The 17,322-nt window shown below is 35.2% G+C and overlaps 1 protein-coding gene across 25 annotated transcripts in view; it reads left to right on the forward strand.

Annotated features, from left to right (window-relative positions):
* Positions 1-17,322, forward strand: part of BAZ2B (bromodomain adjacent to zinc finger domain 2B) — a 423,693-nt gene that overhangs the window by 160,347 nt on the left and 246,024 nt on the right. For 21 of the 25 annotated variants that reach the window (XM_074399602.1, XM_074399600.1, XM_074399612.1 and 18 more), the window contains exon 5: positions 7,445-7,486. The exons of 1 other annotated variant lie outside the window; for it this stretch is intronic. The gene's annotated coding sequence lies outside the window, so the exon portion shown is untranslated. Of the gene's footprint in view, positions 1-3,864; positions 4,008-7,444; positions 7,487-14,444; positions 14,569-17,322 lie in introns of all 25 variants that reach the window. 3 more of the 25 variants (XM_074399607.1, XM_074399604.1, XM_074399606.1) reach the window with 3 other exon arrangements.

Here is a 17,322-nt window from a genome sequence, read left to right on the forward strand (position 1 = left end):
TGCCTTACAACTCACTCATCTGTGATTCTCAAAAAATTTTATGAATGTAATTAACTAAACTTTGCAGTATTCCTTGTGAAGTTGATAATTATGGTATTACAAACTGAAGAAGTACTGATAAATTGCCTAAGGTACATAATGAATATATGCCAAAATTCTGAGTAAGGACCAGGGTTATGTAGTCTCTGTTGAAAGCATTAGACCAAATTTCTTGTTTGTGATGAAATTATTCTAAGTTCTAGGAAAAACCAAGAGCAGTAATCGTTATTTAATTTTTCTAAATATTTATAGCAATGTTCTTTGAGTAAAAAAGAGTGAAATACACATTTTCTGAAACTTAGTATTTATTAATGGTAACTTAAGTTATTTGTTCTAACTGAATATTTCTTTGACCTCTATATTATTAGATTGCGTGATTATTTTTCCATTCTTCACAGCCATAGTCTGAAATTGATTTTTGAAGGTATGGGTTAGAATAGCATCATGTCTGTTTTTTAGGTATGGTGCTTGAAAATTTTATAAAACTATTGCCTATGTTTGTCTAGATTGCTGGCTTATTTAAGTGATTTTTTTAAAAAATCTTGTGAAGGTCAAATTATCTGTCAATTTGGCACTTGTAGACAGAACCAAAATGGCCTCTAATTTTGATATAAAAAACTAAAAACTTCTATAATTAGACAATGTGTCTTATTATTAATTTCTAAAGGCTTAACCCAAAGCTTTCTGTGAGTTGTTACAATTTGAATTGAATTCCCTGAAAACTTGTAGTTAGAGAAATAAAAGTATATATAACTAAACACATAATTTTTCTCAGATGAAACTTCATTGTATTACTTCACTCAAGTGATTGGTTCACTTTTGGGCATTGTGTATACATTAACCTCGAGAATGTTTCAATAGCAGTTGGCAGTGCTAATACCTCCTTCCTCTACTGGAAGCCCGTTTATGGCTCTAAAGTGGAAACTTAAGAGGGAGTGAGTAAGGATGTTGAGAAGTGCTAATCAGTGTTGAAAGATTACAGTGGTAAAGTGTAGAGAAACCGGCAGCTTATGTTTGCGTGTGTGTGTGTGTGTATGTGTGTGTGTGTGTGTGTGTGTTTTTAAATTTACCAAGTCTATAGTCAGTTATGCTTTGTTTGCATTTTTTTTAAAGCATCAGCAAAGCAATGAAGTTGTCATCTCATCTCTCGCTAAACTTCATGTAATAAGGCTTGTTACTGTCTGAAAATTTTTTGATTCAATCTATAGGAATTACACCTTTTTAAAGAGAAGTTTCACTCACACAGAACAATAAAGACAAGTGATGCAAATGAAGAATGTAATGCATTTTGACGGAATGCCAGTTTTCTGCAGAAAGGATAGTGTAATTATTGATACCTCTTAGTAATTTATGGAAATGTAAATTTAGTTTTAGTCATAATAGTACATGAGAAAACAAAGCAATTCTGCCCAGCTGACCAAAGTAAAGCAATTTGCAGCTTTTAAATACCAAGCAATAATGATGCAATCTGAAGAGTTTAAAACTCAATTCTCCAAAATCCAAGATTATTTTCCCACATAAGCACTATTATACATTAAAGATTCTGTGGTAAAGTAAATCCTTTTCTGCAAACATAAACTTGAAAGACATTTGAAGATGTAAGAATTCCTCTCCTCCAAATTTAGAGCAATTTTATTGAAATGTACATATCCTGCCAAACAGAATTGAGGTTTTCTTTTTCCAGTTATTAAAAAAATGGGGAGAATAATTTTTCAAATATTTAGGAGCACCATTTACAGTCCAGTCCAGGTATGGTTTCTGAAATACATAGTAGTACCATCTGATGTGGTAGCCAAAAGCCACATGTGGCTATTTAAATTTGCATAATTAAAATTAGTATTTGAAAGTTAGTTCTTTAGTAATACCAGCCATATTACATATATAGCCACATTTGGCTATAGGTTACTATCTTAGTCTATTTTGTGTTGCTATAAAGGAATATTTGAAGCTGTGTAGTTTTTAAAGAAAAGAGATTTATGTAGCTAACAGTTCTCATCAGCTCAGCTTCTGGTGAGGGCTGCACCAAAATACAGCAGAGAAGGTCAAAGGGGAAGCTGGCACGTGGTGAGAGGGACTCATCCCAAAGGTATCTTGGCTTTATAACAACTCATTCTCACAGGAACTAATCCATTCCCCAGAGAACCAATCAAGTCTCTGAGCAAGAACTCACTTACTACTGCAAGAATAGCACCACGCCATTCCTGAGGGATCCACCCCCATGACCCAGACATCCTACCTTATGCCCCACTTTCCTACAATATCACACTGGGGATAAAATTTCAACATGAGATTTGGTAGGAACAAACAAACCATATCCAAATCAAAGCAGGTATGTATTAGACAGCATAGACACTGAACATTTCCATTATTGCAAAAGTTCCATTGCACAATACTGGATAGACCACATTGTCGCCAGTTTCCCAGTATATAGTTTTCTATTATTTTCAAGTATCCTCCCCTCCTGCCAAAAAAGTATTGCTTATATCTTAAGCCTGTGATTTTTTTTTTCCTACTGAATAATAATCTTCAAATTTAAAAAGTCAGTATTTGAAATGATTAGATGATGGTGTAAGCAAGTTAGGGTTTATAAAAATTTTATTAAACCTTAAAAAGAAATGACAAAATATGTACAGTTGACACTTTAAAAAGAGAAAGATAAAGAGAGTCCTTAAGTTCACCATGTCCGTAGTTCATAATCCAAGATGTAACCACACTGAAACAGCCTATAAATAGCATATGATTTGTGAGATTATTTTTCATATATAAATTTTGAAAATAATTTATGTATTATATAATCATACCTTGAAAAGAGCATAGAACACAAAAAAATCAAACTGATATATAAATGAGTGATTATGTTGTGATTATTACTTAAACTGAATTTCAGAATTAATCAGCATTTCTGTGTTCAGATTGAGCGAAGTGAGAAAAAACAGGTATTCTGTTGATTTATTTTGTTGACTTTTTACTGAAGTACGTACGGATAAATATCTTTACTTTGTAAGTATGTAGTGTTGTCAAGCAAAGGTTAAGACTTGAGTATGCTAAAATTGAGTACATAAAGAGACACTTTGATTTGGGGCAGAGGATGAGGAAAAATAAAGATAGTACATACTGACTGCTGGAAAAATACTCATAGGATTGCATATCATGACTTAAAATTATTTTTTCATATTGGTAGGTGGGTAACATTTGTAGATGTATTCTGGGGGTTAATATTAATGAGATTTTCCTCTGTGCCTATTTACTAAAACGGCGACTTGTAGAGAAATAGCATATAACCAATACATTAGTTGAATTATGTTTTCATAAAATGTAATATTGCTTTTTATATGTGTAATTTGAATAAGTTTCTTAGTTTTGAAATGATTTGAAAGAATTACCTTTTGCTTGTAAAAACCACTTAGGATTTTTATGAGCAGCTTTAAGATTTGTCTGGCTTTATCCTCTAGTGTTATTTTAATTTCATGTATTTTTTTTTCCTCATGCAATTATAGTTACCTAGTAAGTCATTTATAAAAACTGCTACCATGAGGAAGGAATGCCTTTTTTAGGTTTTTATACTATGAGCTTTAGTACTTTAAGTAAACTATATTTTTAACTGTAGGTTTATCTTTAATTAACTTATCACTTTTCCAAAAAATCAAAAGTAAAATGGAACATTTATCTTTTATTCAGATATGCATGTTGTTTGAGTGTGATTGTTTACAATGGTTTTAATACCTGTTTTGAATTACAGGGTTTAATAGAAGTAGTTTTTTCCCTCACAAGACTTCTTGTATTGACTCTGTTATCATCACAAGACTTTTTTTTTTTTTTTTTGAGATGGAGTTTTTCACTCTTGTTGCCCAGGCTAGAGTGCAGTGGCATGATCTCGGCTCACTGCAACCTCTGCCTCCCAGCTTCAAGCAATTCTCCTGCCTCAGCCTCCTGAGTAGCTGGAACTACAGGCACCTGGCACCACGCAGGTCAGTTTTTTTTGTATTTTTAGTAGAGAGGGGGTTTCACTGGGTTGGCCAGGCTGATCTTGAACTCTTGACCTCAGGTGATCCACCTGCTTCGGCCTCCAAAAGTGCTGGGATTACACTTAGCCACCGTGCCCAGCCTAAGACTTTTTTTTTTGTATTGATTAAAGTTGAGAGCTTAATATTAGGCAAGTAGGTCCTTGAAAGCAGTTTTTTTTAATACAGAGAGTAATGTGTTTTATGTACGTGGCCACCTTCTTTTTTTTTTTTTTAGAGAGGCTTACACCTTTACCCAAGATAGAATGTAGTAGTATGATCACAGCTCACTGTAGCCTTGACCTCCCTGAGCTCAGTGATCCTCCTACTTCAGCCTCATGAGTAGCTGGGTAGGAATACAGGCATGTTCCACCATGCCTTGACAATTTTTCTATTTCTTGTAGAGATAAGGTTTTACCATGTTGCCCAGGCTAGTTTTGAACTCATGGGCTCAAGCAGTCTGCTTACCTCAGCCTCCCAGAGTGTTGGTATTACAGGCATGAACCACGTTCCCAGCCTATGTAGCTACCTTCTGATCTGATTTTAACCCTGCAATTCCACTTCTCTTATTTCCCATGGGCCCTACTTATAGATACCTGCCAAATTCTGCTGGCTGTTCTGTTTTTTCTTCCTATTCCCTTGGTGAACTTGCCCACAGACTTGGCTTTAACTGTATTTTTATATAACAAAATTTTAAATCGTGGACTATCCTAAATTTCTATATGCTGGTGGGAAGCATCTTCATTTGAATGGCCTGTGGTAACACTGGTTTGCCTAGTTCTAAACAGAAGTCACTCCACCCTACCACTGCAGATTTCTTTCATTTTGTGAGTGAGAGAGAACCTTTGAAGTAATCTTTCACTCTTTACTATCCTTGTTTCTAATAATTAGTTTAGCATGAAGCCCTTTGGTTTCACCATTGAAGATTTGGGTTTCCCATTCCATCTGCATTTCCTCATCTTCACTATCCAGATCCTCATTATAGTACACCCTTAATTCACTACCCCTACTTTCTCATCACCTCCTGACTTGCTCTATTTTTAAGCTTCCCAAATGCTTCTTGCAGTGACTTAAAAACGTATACCAAGTGTCTATAATCCCAACACTTTGGGAGGCCGAGGTGGATGGATCACGAGGTCAAGAGATCGAGACCATCCTGGTCAACATGGTGAAACCCGTCTCTACTTAAAATAAAAATAATTAGCTGGGCATGGTGGCACACGCCTGTAGTCCCAGCTACTCGGGAGGCTGAGGCAGGAAAATTGCTTGAACCCAGGAGGCGAAGGTTGCAGTGAGCTGAGATCACGCCATTGCACTCCAGCCTGGGTAACAAAAGCGAAACTCTGTCTCAAAAAAAGTATACCAAGTGTAATCGCATATTTTCTTTAAATAGACAGTAATTCTTGTAAGAGTTTCTATTTAAACTTTCTTTTGGATCCTCTGTAGCTCTTGACATAATGCTGGATGCAGTAGGAACTTGATATATACTTGTTCACTCATTCATTCAAGTAAATAATTATCTGTTGGATTCCAGGTACTAAACTTGTGCTCCAGTGATCTTCCTTCATGGAGCTTGTAGCTAACAACAGTCTCTGATGCTAAAGGAAGGCCTCTCTGAGGAGGTGGCATTTGTTATGAGACCTGATTGAAGTGAGAAAACCAGTCCTATGAAGATGTGGAGAACAATTGCTCCAGGCAGAGGAAAGAGCAAGTGTCAAGGCCCTGAAGTGGAACAAATTTGATATATTTGGGGATTATCACAAGGGTGATTGTGATTGGTACATAGTAGAGAGAGACAGGAAATGCAGTAAGGGCACCAGGTAACAGAGGGCCTAAGAAGCCATGATAATTATTGTGGGTTTTATTCTAAGAGCTGGAAAAGCCATTAGACAGTTTTGAGTAAGGGAGTGATGGGATCTGATTTACTTGCTTTAAGAACAGAAATATGTACTTGAACCCAGGAGTTTGAGACCAGCCTGGGCAGCATGGCGAGACCTTGTCTCTTGAAAAACAACAAATTAGCCAGTGGTTACACATTACCTGTAGTCCCAGCTACTTAGAAGGCTGAGGCAGGGAAAAAAAAAAAAAGAATAGAAGTTTGGAGGCTATAATGGTAATATAGGAGAGCCGGTATCTTGAACTAGTAAGGTAACTAGCAGTTTTTGAATTAAGAACAAAGTGAGGAAGAGTAGTGGTAGGATGGACTAGGTGAAAAGTATGAGGTAAAAGAGAAACCAGGAAAAACTCAGTTCTCTGTTTGGACAAGTCATGTATAATCTCTAAATTCTATTTTCCTGGAGTCTATAATAAGGAGTATCTCTTTTCTACCTATTTAAAGGAATCGTTACGAGGATCTGATGAAATAACACGTGAAAGCCCCATTATGAACCTTAAAACGCCCTAACCTTGCGTTACTTTTTAACACTTTTAAGGGCTCATCTTAAATTAATTTAGACCTTGTTAATAAAGAAATTTCCAAACCATGTGTGGTGGCTGATGCCTGTAATCCCAGCACTATGGGAGGTCAAGATGTTGGATCGCTTGAGGTCAGGAGTTGGAGACCAACCTGGCCAACATAGTGAAAACCTGTCTCTATTAAAAATACAAAAAGTTAGCTGGGCGTGGTGCACACCTGTAGTCCCAGCTACACAAGAGGCTGAGGCACAAGAATCGCTTGAATCCATGAGGCAGAGGTTGCAGTGAGCTGAGATCGCACCACTGCACTCCAGCCTGGGTGACAGAGTGAGACCCTGTCTTAAAAAAAAAAAGAAAAAAATTAAAAATTTCTCAAAATTAAATTTCACAGGGATAAACTTGAAGCCATTTGTAGCTTAGGAAATAGTTTAACTTCCCTTAGATTTATGGTTTTTCTGGATTCTTCCCAGTGATATTTGCAAGCTTTGGATAATTTTGTCACTATTAATAAGTATTAGCATGTGGTAATGTCTCCAGTATTAAGTAGATGACATTTTGGTTCTAATCTGTGCTGATAATCAGAGAGAGAAAAGTATTTATAAATAGTACCTAATTGTCTTCACTTTGTGACATATTTAAGACATAGTTTTTCTTTTCTTAGTAAATAATTTGAAGACAAATAAAACTTGTAACCCAAATGTCCTATAGTTTATTTTTTAATATGTTGTATTATGTTTACCCTGGGGTTTTGGTGATTATAAACAGAAACATGACCTGCCATACTATAATAAATAATGATCTATAAATAAACTCCAGTCCTTTTATGCTTATTTCTGTCATACTAATTATATTATGATTCCTGATACTCTAGGTTAACTTAAATATGACTTACGGCATTAAGAAAGACACAAATTTTAAACAGACTTTTTGGTTTCTGAAGTTTCTTAAGCATGCTTCAGCTGTTGGCTAATTCTGTTTTCCTATTGCAGGTTTCCCAACAGTGATGTCACAAGATTGACCTCGTGATCACAGTAAGACCAAAATGATAGTTAAGCTTTTAAGGAAGTTTCATTTTCTCTGAGAATGAGAATTTACTTAGAAAACATTTGTAGCTTAAAATTATTATTTCTTTTGCCAGCCAATTGAATGTTAACATTTTAAATGAGTTATATCATATTTTATGTAGTTACTTAAATATCTTTAAAATCTTACTTTAAAGGATTTAAAAAACATTTAAAACGAAAATTACTTTTAATTTATAACTGCAGTTATAGGCCTAAATATACTAAATTATTTCAGTGTGAATTATACTCTGAACATCATCTTTTCTTTAGTTTTTTTTTTTTTAACCAGAAAATGGCAGAAAGTTTAAGGAGATTCCACATTAGGAAAAAATACCTAAAAGTAAATTACCTTAGATTGTAATGAATTATTAAGGAAAGATTACGAAAATATAGCCTTGGTAGGCTGGGCACGGTGGCTCATGCCTGTAAATCCTAGCACTTTGGAAGCCTAGGCAGGTGGATCACCTGAGATCAGGAGTTTGAGACCAGTCTGGCCAACATGGCAAAACCCCATCTTTACTAAAAATACAAAAATTAGCTGGGCATGGTGGCATGTGCCTGTAATCCCAGCTACTTGGGAAGCTGAGGCAAGAGAATTTCTTGAACCCAGGAGGCAGAGATTGCAGTGAGCTGAGATCATACCACTGTGCTCCAGCCTGGGCAACAGAGAGAGACTCCATCTCAAAAAAAAAAAAAAAAAAAATATATATATATATATATATATATATATACACACAGAGAGAGAGAGAGCGAGAGCGAGAGAGAGCACCTTGGTAGAGTTTTTAGGCATCTTGCTTATATTTTTTGTTGATATATATAGGATTTGTAAATAATCTTCCAGATATGGAGAGTTTTTAGATAAAGGGTGGTTCTCTTAAGTAAATGATACTTTTTAGTTTTATTTAAAGTGTTAATTTCCATTGTATGTAAGGAAATACATTACCTAAAGAAAAACTTTGCCAGGGCCTTAGGAAATTCTAAGTGGTAAAATCTGAATTTCAGTCATGAGCTTTATATCATTTTTGAAAAATTCTCTTAAATAACAGATAAATAAATTTCTGGTAAACTATTTCATGAATCTGCTTCTTCTTTATGTTTTAATTTTTATTTTAACTCGTGAAATCCAGAAGCATTAATTATTAGAAATATAAATTCATATAGAATGTTTGTATTTATGTTCAGTCATTTTTGTTTTTTTGAAAAATGGTTCATTTGTTAAGTTTAACATTTTGCTGAGGCTAGAGAGAACTTATATTGCATTTTTAAAGGCTTTATCATCATAATTTTGTCTACTTATGCTTATAGTATATTTATTCATTTTCCTAAGGGGACATTTTAACTTTCTTTGATTTGTAGCTCTTTCCTTGTTTGTTTTTTCGTAATCAAAACGTTATTGCCCTAACTGAATGTTTTACAATAAAATATTGACATATTTCCCTGGAAACCTTCTGTTCAGCATCTAGTGCTTTACAATCAAGGAAGTTAACATTAGCACTAAATGGAAATTTTTTTTTATTTAAAAATGCTGACTCCCACAGCTTATTTTTATTTTAAAAATTTTTCCCACAGTTTATTTTTAGGGTAATATTAAGAGAGTAATTAATTGCAACTGATCTAAGTCCAAGAATTTCAGGAAGAGAGGTGATACTTAATATTGTTGGATTTTAAATAAGTTAAAGAGTAAGAAGTGTTCATTTGAGAGGTTCATAAGTGACTGATACTAGAAACCTTAACTTTGTATGTCAGTGTTGTGAGGCTTTTGCCAGCCCTTCGAGTTAAGAAAAGAGGGTATATTTCAACATAGATTCAGGTTGAAAGTGCTAGTGAAAGAGTAGTTCAAATATATATTTACCATGTGGCTGGAATAAAATGAGGCTGGGAAAGGGCTGCTTTATCCAAAGGAAATAGATCAGGAGACTAGTCATTGATACATAAACTGGTATAATGAGATGACCTAGTAAGAACTAAAGGTAAAATGTTATGGTTAGAGAGGGAGATTATATTATGGATTGTTTAGGGGATAAAGTGTAGTAGCTATTTATATATTATGTAATATACAGCTTATATATGTGTTTTAATCAAATTTTTCAGAAATCAGGAGAATTTCTCTTTTTTTCTTGCATGTCACAATCCATAGAAATGTCAAAGCCTTTTAAACTGATCTTCCTTCTTCCTGGCCATTATCAATTCTATTGAAACTTGTACACAATCCCCAGTTTAATCTGATTAATGTATTGCTCTGTTCCTTTTATTTCTCTATTTGAAAACATGTGGTGGCTTCTGATTTCCTATGTGATCAAAACTAGACCTTCTAACTTGGTGTTTAAGACCCTTCCTCAGTTTGTCTTCAGCATATTTTCTTTTTCTTTCTTTCTTTTTTTTTTTCCATGAGACGCAGTCTTACTCTGTCCCTCAGGCTGGAGAGCAGTGGTGCAATCTCTGTTCACTGCAACCTCTGCCTCCTGGGTTCAGGTGATTCTGCTGCCTCAGCCTCTTGAGTAGCTGGATTACAGGCACATGCCACCGCCCAGCTAATTTTTGTATTTTTAGTAGAGACAGGGTTTTACCATGTTGGCCAGGCTGGTCTTGAACTCCAGACCTCAAGTGATCCACCTGCCTTGGCTACCCAAAGTACTGGGATTAAGGAGTGAGCCACTGTGCCCGGCATGTCTTCAGTATATTTTTATTATTCAAGAGTAAGAACTGTACACTCTACCTAATGTGGACTATTAGTATTTCCTACCTTGGATATATGTTTTGGTTCCACACTTACATGTTATTCCCTTTACCTAGAATATTGTTTTGCTTTTCACACTTAAAAAAAATTTCTGGTGAAATCAAACTTTCTCTCTAATACTATATCAATATATAATCATCTCCCTGAGGTTTTCCCTAATCATCCTAGCTCTCTGTTCCTAATAATTTGGTAATGCTTAATTTTTATTAGTCCTATGTTACTCATAACGTAATTGTATTTATTTTAATGTGCATCTTCTTCTTATACTCAGCAAATGTTTGTTGGTAATCGTAATAAAGCAGAAACTTCTATATCTTTAGTGTTTTTTTTGTTTTTTTTTTTTTTTTTTTTTTTTTGGAGAAGGAGTATAGCTCTGTCATCAGGCTGGAGCGCAGTGGCACAATTTTGGCTCACTGAAACCTCCACCTCCCAATTCAAGCGATTCTCCTACCTCAGCCTTCTGAGTATCTGGGATTACAGGCACATGCCGCCATACTCAGCTAATTTTTATGTTTTTAGTAGAAACGGGGTTTTACCATGTTGGCCAGGATAGTCTCGATCTCCTGACCTCATGATCCACCCACCTTGGCCTCCCAGAGTGCTGCGATTACAGGCATGAGGCACTGTGCATGGCCTAGTGTTCTTATATTAAAATTGAAATAAGGATATTAATACATTAATATAATTCAACCACAGGAAGCAGGGTGTATAGAAAAGAGCTTAGATTTTCGAACCAATAGAGTTCAAGTACTAATGTTACTGTGTACTAGTTATGTGACTTCCAGCAATTCAGCCTCTTTGTGTCTCAGGTCTGCACCTATAAAACAATGCATTATTTGAATTTAAAAGGATTATGAGATTTAAATTCAATTCTTATTAGCTTTCCTCCCTCTTCCTGATATAACTTTATGGCTTGCTCCTTTGCAGTTACACCAAGGGGCATGAAATTAACCATAACGATCAGCGATGTATCCTAAACATTCACATTTACCTTACTTACAAATTGTGGCCCTTTTGTCTGTTTTAATAAATAGACTTCTACATTATGTATATTAGTGATAACTTTATTGACATATAAGTTTCAGCAACGAGGCCAATTACACCTATTAATATAATATTCTTTTATTTGAGGAAAAGAGAGTCAGACAACTAGAATGCCAACATCTTAAAAAGCCAGAATGAACTTCAGGACAGTTTAGAGTACTCTACATTTCCCCTATATAATGGATGAGAAAACCAAGGTCCAGAGAGTTTGAGGGAATGTAGTGTGCATAATAGTTAAGGACATGGACTGGGGGTTTGAAGAGCCTTTAAGTTTGTGTTCTGCTACTTGTGTAGCTGTTGTGATCATAAGTCAACTTTTTAATCTAAGACCCAATTTTTTATTTTCTAGAGTAGGGATAATATTATGATGTCTAGAATATTAAATGAAACATTGCTCATAAAGCACTTAGCACAAAAGATGGCACTTACTACATTTTTCTTACCCTCATCATACTCATCAATGAAAACTTGGACTCAATCTGACTTTGCTTTATCCTACTAGAATTTTTACTGTGCTGTTTTGTGATCAGTTCTTAGTAGGTTAAAAATCTCTAAACAGCACTTACAGAAAGTATAATAAAACAATTCAGAGGTTATTTTCTTGAATCTCCCTTAATCCTGTCTTTTCTAAGAGTATTTGTGCAGTTTTATTTACATGCAGTTTTTATATAAATAAAATTATATATTTTATATAATAAAATATATAATTTTATTATTATAGTGGCTACATTTTATCTTCAAATATTCTTATGTAATATTTGCTGTCTGTTTTATAATTGGTTACAAGGCAACCTTTTAAATAAAGTGACTTTTTGTGTTTTTATTAAATTTCTTGGCTGGGCGCAGTGGCTCTTACTCCTGTAATCCCAGCATTTTGGGAGGCAAACACAGGGGATTGCTTGAGTCCTGGAATGAAAGACCAACCTAGGAAACATAATGAGACTTTTCTGTACAAAATAATAAACAAAACTAGCTGAGCATGGTGGCCCAAGCCTGTAGTCCCAGCTACTTGGGAAGCTGAGGTGGGAGGATTGCTTGAGCCCAGGAGTTCAAGGCTGCAGTAAGCTAAGATTGTACCATTGTACTCCAGCTACAGAGGAAGACCTTTTCTCAAAAAAATTTTTTTGCATTTTTCTCCTTGGTGATTTTATTATGAATATTACTTAAATTTTATAGAGATATATATCTCTCAAAAGTAATACTTAATAATTGAAATTTAGAAGGAATTGCTATATAATTTTATAGTGTACATACACACTGTCAGAAACACTAGTGTTAGCTAGTAAATTTAAAATGTCAGATACCCACCACAGGGAAGATGTAACCAAGGATGGCAGTGATTGATAGTTGTCCCTAATGCTGATAAACCCTCTTCTAATTTTTTTCCAGTATATTACTACCTAGAATAAAAACATAATTTCCCAGTCTCCCTTGCAGCTAGATATAGTAATCTAACTAAATTTTGGGAAGAGATATATAGGCAGAAGTAGTGTGTGCAACTTTCAGGATGTATCCTTAAAGGAATGGGTGCACATCATTTTTTCCCCCTTTCTTCCTTGCTGGCTGAATTGTGAGCATGATAATTGGACTGTGAGTGGAAACCCCATAATGAGAATGGGTAAGTAGCAGTAAGAAAGAAAATCCTTACTAACATGATGTTACACTGTCCATACTGTCCTGCCTATATCTGGACTTCTTTAACATGACAAAGATAAAATTCTATATTGTTTGAGCCATTCTCCTTTGGGCTTTCTGTCACTTGTGGCCAGAACTAATCCTGATACTAAGATAGCTTGATGAAGAAACTTTATACTATTGTGGCTGGGTGCAGTGGCTAGCACCTGTAATCCCAGAACTTTGGAAAGCTGAGGTGGGTGGATCAGGCCAAGATGGGCAGATCACTTGTCTGGAGTTCGAGACTAGCCCGGCCAACATGGCAAAACCCTATCTCTACTGAAAATACAAAAATTAGCTAGGCATGGTGGCACACACATGTAGTCCAAGCTACTTGGGAGACTGAGGCAGGAGAATCACTTAAACCCAGAAGGCAGAGATTGCAGTGAGCTGAGATCACACCACTGCACTCCAGACTGGGCTACAGAGCAAGACTCCATCTCAAAAAAAAAAAAGTTTATGCCATTGTTCAAATGTCTTTTTTTTTTTTAACATCTCATTTGTTTTATTTGAACTCTACTGTCTCTCTCACTGGTTTATGTCAAGCTTGTCCAACCTGTGGCCTGTGGGCCGCATGCAGCCCAGGACAGTTGTCATTGCAGCCCAACACAAATTTGAAGACTTTATCAAAACATTGTGAGATTTTTTTTTTTTTTGCAATTTTTGTTTTTTAGCTAATCAGCTATTGTTAGTGTTACTGTATTTTATGTGTGGTTTAAGACAATCCCTATTCATCCAGTATGGCCCAGGGAATCCAAAAGATTGGACACCTCTGGAAGTTTTAGGAGAAGAATGGAAAAGGAAATGATTCATTCTGTCTAACACAGGGGATCAAGAAACGTTTACAGAGGAGTGACACATGTGGTCTAGATTTTTGATTCATAACATAGAATAGGATCTGGAAAGAGGAAGTAGGCATATAGACTTGAAAGAACATATGTTCAGAGACATGTAGATATTTTAGTTTTAGTTTTTGTTTGTTTGTTTGTTTGAGACTCGCTCTACTGTCCAGGCTGTAGTGCAGTGGCACAATCTTGGCTCACTGCAACCTCTGCCTCCCAGGTTCAAGCAATTCTCCCGCCTCAGCCTCCCAAGTAGCTGGGATTACAGGCTTGCACCACCACACCTGGATAATTTTTTTATTTTTAGTAGAGATGGGGTTTCACCGTATTGGCCAGGCTGGTGTTGAACTCCTGACCTCATGATCTGCCTTCCTCGTGACCTCCCAAAGTGTTCAGATTACAGGTGTGAGCCACCATTCCTGGCCTTAGTTTAATATTGTTGAAATATAACATTTGAGGAAGAAATTAGCCTAATGGTCAACTCTTACAAGAATTTATAAACTAAAAACTTTAGTAAGTGTTAAGATACATAGTGAAGAGTTATTTTAATATAAATAATTTTAACATTATTTATTGGTTTCCATTAAATTTTGTTGCGATTTTGTTTGTTTGTCATGTTTTTATTTAGAAACAAGATCTTGCTGTGCCACCCAGGCTGGACTACAGTGGCACAATCATAGCTCACTGTAACCTCAAACTCCTGGCCTCAAGCAATCCTTCCTCCTAGGCCTCCCAAAGGACTGGAGTTACAGGTGTGAGCCACTGTACTCAACCACCATTAAGAATTTTTAATAAATGTATTTTGATACATGTGTTGAAGAATGAAGAACAAAGCTAATATTTATTTATCCACTGATTTTTTTAAGATACTAAGTGTTTATTTGAACCTTTAAAAACTTTAGAAGACATCATTGCATTTTACAGATGCCCAAATGAGACTTGGAAAGGTCAAATATCCTTTCTAGTATGCTATAAGTGATAGTTGAATCATTATTTGAAAAGTGCAAAAAAGTCATTTCCAGAACAAGTTTACTATATACTATCTGACCTTTATTTTTCACTTTTCTAATACCAAAAGTAGTTATAGTGAATTTTAAAATAACTTTCGTAAAATATTAAGTCATAAAGCCAGAAGTGAAAGTCTTTTTAGGAATTTCCATATTTTGTACCAAATAACACATCTAAAAGTTAAAATTTTTAAATGTAGTAAAGTTATGAAATATGTATTAAACATTTTGTTTTCTAGAGTCTGAATGTTTTGAACAATATCTTCAAGTTAGTATGTAGCAGTCATTTAAATTACTTCATATAAATCTATTTCCCATTGCTATTCCTAAATGTATATTTGGATAAAAGAAACCTTCTATTTACCTCTACTGGATTTTCTCAGAATTTGTACTGTTTTAACATTTAACAATCAGTGGAACTAAAAGCATGCATGATGTTCTCTGTATGAGTGGCTGCATATGTAAATAACACCATGCTGTACAGATTCAAGTTAAACTTCTTTTGAACAAGTCAAAGTGTGGAATGTTACACAATCCTTTATTTAAACATAGATTCTTATTTATCAGAAATTCTAAATGAGCTACCGTTTAATAAATCAATCTTTTATGAAAAAGAAACTTTTACAGATCTAGTATAATTATTAGAAACATCAGATGATATTAAATAAAAACCAGTTTTCTGCTGTGGTTTGATGTTTTCTTATTGTAATAATCAGAGTCTAGCATGTAGACTAGATAAACATTTCCCGAATTAAGGTTACTTGAAATTTAATCTGGCTAGTAAATTTTTTTTTCCCACTAACACTTTGTAGGACACCAATGTACACGTCTGCTGTGAGATGTAAGAAATGTCAGGGAGTGGATAAAATGTAACTGTAGTCTGCAGAAACCATTTAGATGAGAAAATGGATGTTATACACTGAGTTATAGGTTTATGATATTTGACCTCTTTGGTTTTTTTAAATATAAATATACCAAGTAAAAACAAGGGAGGAGAAAGAATTTTGACAAAAATGGGAAAAAATTTTTTTACCATATAGCATCAAAAGTTAGTGTGTCATGAATGTTAAAAATAGTTTAACTAATACAAGTATTCCTGAAGCTGTCCTTCTGTAAATGCATTTTAAATGCATTTTTAAAACACTACATCAATAGGTACCTTTGCATCAAAATTTAAGATAGTATGTGTAAACTTTGCAAAATGCAAAGTATGCTGTTTATTTTGAAAATAGCACATCTAATGCTTGCAATTTTATTCTCTGATTTTTTTCTTTCTTTTTCTTTTTCTTTTTTTTTTTTTTTTTTTTTTTTTTGAGATAGAGTTTCACTCTAGTTGCCCAGGCTGGAGTTCAATGGCGCGATCTTGGCTCACCGCAACCTCCGTCTCCCGGGTTCAAGCGATTCTCCTGCCTCAGCCTCCCAAGTAGCTGGGATTACAGGCATGCACCACCACGCCTGGCTAATTTTGTATTTTTAATAGAGATGGGGTTTCTCCACATTTGTCAGGCGGTCTCGAACTCCTGATCTCAGGTGATCCGCCCACCTCAGTCTCCCAAAATGCTGGGATTACAGGTGTGAGCCACCGCGCCCAGCCTATTCTCTGATTTTCTTTCTCCTCAATAGAACCCCCTCAACCTTTGTTCATAAAATTTATTATTTTTGTCTCCTCACTGCCCTTAACACTGAATATCTCCTGTGTGTCTTTTTTAAAAAAACTCTAGTAGTTTTATATTTTCAGTGTCATCTTTGTGGAAAGGAAATTTCAGAAAACGTAGACACTTGGCACTAAACTCAAATGTCACAGTTCATTTCAAATGTTACCTCCTCCATAAAACCTTTAGATCCTTTGCAGTTGGAATTAATCTCCCTATCATTTCTGCCTTTCAGATTTGTCATTTCTGTTATAGCAGTGTACTTAAACACAGGGGTACATGGACCTGAGTATGCAAATATATTCTCTGCAGGGAGAAAGAGGGCTAAAATTTTCAATGTTAATATAAAAGAAATAAGTATGAGCATATTCTTAGATCATGTGGTAGCCATGCCTACCTTATAACCAATTACTACCATGGAGTTTGAGAAGTATGATTATGTTTAATTTTGTTAGTCTAATGAAAAAAAGAATAAAAATATGTGTTTTTTTGTTTTTTGTTTGTTTGTTTGTTTTTTGAGATGGCGTATTGCTCTGTCACCAGGCTGGAGTACAGTAGCGTGATCTTTGCTCACAGCAACCTCTGCCTCCCAAGTTTAGGTGATCCTCCTGCCTCAGCCTCCCAGGTAGCTGGGACTACAGGCATGTGCCACCATACCCAGCTAATTTTTTGTAATTTTAGTAGAGATGGGGTTTCACTACGTTGGCCAGGCTGGTCCCAATCTTTTGACCTTATGATCCACCTGCCTCAGCCTTCCAAAATGTTGGGATTACAGGCGTTAGCCACTGCACCCAGCCCCAAAATAGGTTTAATATTGTAAATGGTTCACTTGTATTAAGTGAAAGCC

Source organism: Saimiri boliviensis, chromosome 5, assembly GCF_048565385.1.
Source record: "Saimiri boliviensis isolate mSaiBol1 chromosome 5, mSaiBol1.pri, whole genome shotgun sequence".
Classification (NCBI taxonomy): domain Eukaryota; kingdom Metazoa; phylum Chordata; class Mammalia; order Primates; family Cebidae; genus Saimiri; species Saimiri boliviensis.